This window comes from Mandrillus leucophaeus, unplaced genomic scaffold, assembly GCF_000951045.1.
Source record: "Mandrillus leucophaeus isolate KB7577 unplaced genomic scaffold, Mleu.le_1.0 Scaffold410, whole genome shotgun sequence".
NCBI classification, from domain to species: Eukaryota; Metazoa; Chordata; class Mammalia; order Primates; family Cercopithecidae; genus Mandrillus; species Mandrillus leucophaeus.
The window spans coordinates 1,061,067-1,064,617 of NW_012104366.1; the positions used below are offsets into that span (position 1 = coordinate 1,061,067).

General features: G+C 38.3%; 1 protein-coding gene across 2 annotated transcripts in view; it reads left to right on the forward strand.

Moving 5' to 3' along the window:
- Positions 1–2,711: 2,711 nt before the first annotated feature.
- SUSD1 (sushi domain containing 1) overlaps positions 2,712–3,551 on the forward strand; it is a 128,807-nt gene continuing 127,967 nt past the window's right edge. For both annotated transcript variants that reach the window (XM_011992456.1, XM_011992458.1), the window contains exon 1: positions 2,712–2,820. The gene's annotated coding sequence lies outside the window, so the exon portion shown is untranslated. The remainder of the gene's footprint in view (positions 2,821–3,551) is intronic.

Consider the following 3,551-nt stretch of genomic DNA (forward strand, 5'->3'; position numbering starts at 1 on the left):
CTCCGCCCAGCCTCATTCTCATTTTCTGAAATACTGTTAGCATCTTTTGTCTGCTATCATCTTCTCTCTCAGGGTTTATACCTTCCTAGTCTTTTATGTAATTCCCCCCCCCCATTGCATTTGATAATATTTTCTAATTCTTTAACATCTTTAAAATTTTATTTACTAATCCTTAAATCCCCATTTTCTTTTTTTCCTTTTTTCAGGCTTCTTGTATTAAAATTCTAGTTGTTTTTTTTTTTTTTTTTTTTTTTTCCTTGGCTGCCTGCTTTTCTCTCTCTTTTTTAGGCATCTTAGGCATCTCTTTTTTAGGCACTGAGACTGGGAGATTTCCAAACACGCTAACCATGCTACTATTTTGTGTGTTCTTTTTTAAAATAAGAGATAACACAAAAATGAGAAAAACCACTAATCTTCACTAAGTAATACGAAATTAACCATGGAATATTTACAACGTTTATTCTATCTCAGACCATAAAGAAAAATGCAACAAATTTGAAAAAAGTAAAAATTTTAAAGGCCACATTGAAGTATAAAAGTATATCTTAAGGTATAAAAACACATAAAACTTACATTTTCTGGAGTAAATATGTTTTTATACCTAGTGTTAAACATTTCAATTTTGATATTCCCTTTGTCCCAAGAATTATTTAGGAGAATGTTCTGTGGTTTGCGAGTATGTTTCTTTTGGGGTTGCCAGTCTTGTGTTTTGTTTGATAGTTTTATTACATTATTATGTGGTCAGATAATTCAGGCTTTAACATTTTTACTTTTTTGGAATTTGTTGCATTTGTCTTTATGGTCTGAGATACAATAAATTTTGTAAATATTACATGGCTGATTTGGCATTACTTAGTGATGATCAGTGGTTTGTCTTATTTTTGTGTTATCTTTTATTTTTTAAAAAAACACGCAAAAGCAGCATGGTTAGAGTGTTTAGAAATCCCTAGCCTCAGTTGGTTTCATGCCTAGAGCAGCCTAAGGGCTAGGCTGTCTTACGTGGGTAATAACAGAGCCAAAACTAAAATGAAATTCAATGCTAGAAAGATTCTCTTGACTAGGTCACTCCTGAAATTACAGAGGCACTGAGAGGGAAACACAATATACCACATAGCCTTGGGTAGAAATTCTTGTTTGATCTTGGGCCATATATCACCATCTGGTAGATCTGGATGTTTTAGAAGTTTTAGCCTCAAACAATTCTGCTGTTTATTTCAATAATTGGGATCTGGTCATCCTACTGGGACTTGGCTGTTAAGTTACTGTCATCTTAAACACATTCATTTTTTTCTTTGAAAAAAAAAAAAGTGAGTAGAGTAATAGGCAGCTGTGTTCCTCTTCACTCCATTTGCTTGTTGAGTTGCAGCAAGTAGGATTTCAGATTTCTCTATCCAGGCAGTCAATAAAAATATATTGAGTGTCTGCCCTGTGCCATCATAACATATGGGCAAATGACATCATCCCTATCCTTGAGCGGCTCATTCATAATACCGAGCTTGGAAGACAAAGCTAGAACCAAATATAATGACACATTAACATGATTGATAGGGGAATGTGCCAGTGTTAGGGGAGCACAGAGGAAGATGCATTTAATTTTCCTTAAGAATGGAGGAATGGGCTGGGCACGTTGGCTCACACCTGTAATCCCAGCTCCTTGGGAGGCTGAAGGTGGTGGATCCCTCGAGCTCAGGGGTTTGAGACCAGCCTTGACAACATAGGGAGACCCCCATTTCTACAAAAAATACAAAAATTAGATGGGTGTGGTGGTGTGTGCCTGTAGTCCCAGCTACTTGGGAGGTTGAGGTGGGGAGAATTGCATGAGCCCGGGAGGTCAAGGCTGCAGTGGGCCAAGATCATGCCACTGCACTTCAACCTGGGCAACAGAGTCAGACTCTACCTCAAAAAAAGAAAAAAATGGAGAAGTAGGGAAGACCTCAGAGGTAATGTGACATTTAAGCTGGGTCTTAAAATATGAATAGGTGCTAGCTAGGCAGAGAAGAAGGCATAGGCATTTTAGGTATAGAGAGTATCATGATTGTGGCATGCAAGTAGGATCGTAGATATTCTGTTAGGGAAAGAGTAGTCAGCCTCTGACATCTGGCAAATACCATGTGTGGTGGGGCTTGGAAACAATGAGGCTGGAGGAGTATGTCTGGACTGAGACCACTAAGAGCATTGATTGTGGCCTAGCGTGGTGGTTCACGCCTGTAATCCCAGCACTTTAGAAGGCCAAGGTGGGTGGATTGCTAGAGCCCAGGATTTCGAGACCAGCCTGGGCAACATGGCAAAACCCTGTGTCTACAGAAAAAAAAAAAATTAGCCGGGTGTGGTGATGTGAACCTATAGTCCCAGCTACTTGGGAGGCTGAGCTGGGAGGCTCACTTGCTCCCAGGAGGTTGAGGCTGCAGCGAGCTGTGATTGTACCACTGCACTCCAGCTTGGGCGACAGAGTGAGACCACGTCTCAAAACAAACAAACAAACAAACAAAAAACAAAAAAAAAGACATTCGTTGGCCACACAGAGGAAGGGATTTGCACTTTATTCTGTGGGAAATAAACAGTCACTGAAGGTTTTTAAGGATGAGACTAGGTGTATCTCGTGTTATTTTGGTCTTCAAATTTTGGTTCTCCATTGTAAATGTCCACTAACTACATGTGTCTCATCTTGCATTTTTCTTTTTCTGAAACATACAATTTATGATTCAGGTTTAGATGTCTGTGCCACTTGCCATGAACATGCCACATGCCAGCAAAGAGAAGGGAAGAAGATCTGTATTTGCAACTATGGATTTGTGGGGAACGGGAGGACTCAGTGTGTTGGTAAGTTCTGAACCCTGGGTTAAGTTGAAAAGCTGAATCAAGAAACAAGATTCTCTTGTGTTAAAGAGTTGATGTCCTTGGGGAAAAACATTGTTATTTTGTTCACATGTTTTTATTATGAGAAGTTTTGTCAATTATAATAAGTCTTTGTTTTGATGTTTGGATACATTCTTTCTCTAGTGTTTCCAAGATAGTATTCCTCATGTTAGAGGTCATTGAACTTGAATCTCTGGAAACTCTGGGATCTAACACAAATTTGACATCTGTTTTAAGTCTTAAGTTTAACTTCGCAATTCAAGCGAATATTGTATTCCTTAATTTCTCTGGTTATTTTGATATAACACTATTTATATTAGTACTATGAGGAAAACCAAAACAATTTGCCATTGGACTTTTTGGTTAATTGGTGAAATACTGTTGCTTTGGGTCTTATGTCTGTCAGAATTCATCCTCCACATTTTTGGTAGTTGTGATACTTTTAGGGACTTAGATGACTTAAAGGAATTCAAAGCCCTTTATGTTAGAAGCATCTGAAATTATTTTTTGCCTCATGATATCCCCCATGCCATGACAGTCAGACAATATCCAGGTTCAAGCTCAATTCAGAGAGAGGGAGACTTTTGCAACAATTTTACCATAGTAAATGTTGCAATAATCTTCCAATTTCCTCCCAGCAACCTTGTTATATGCATTAAAAATATTGATGGTTTTACCTTACAGTTGTGGACAGA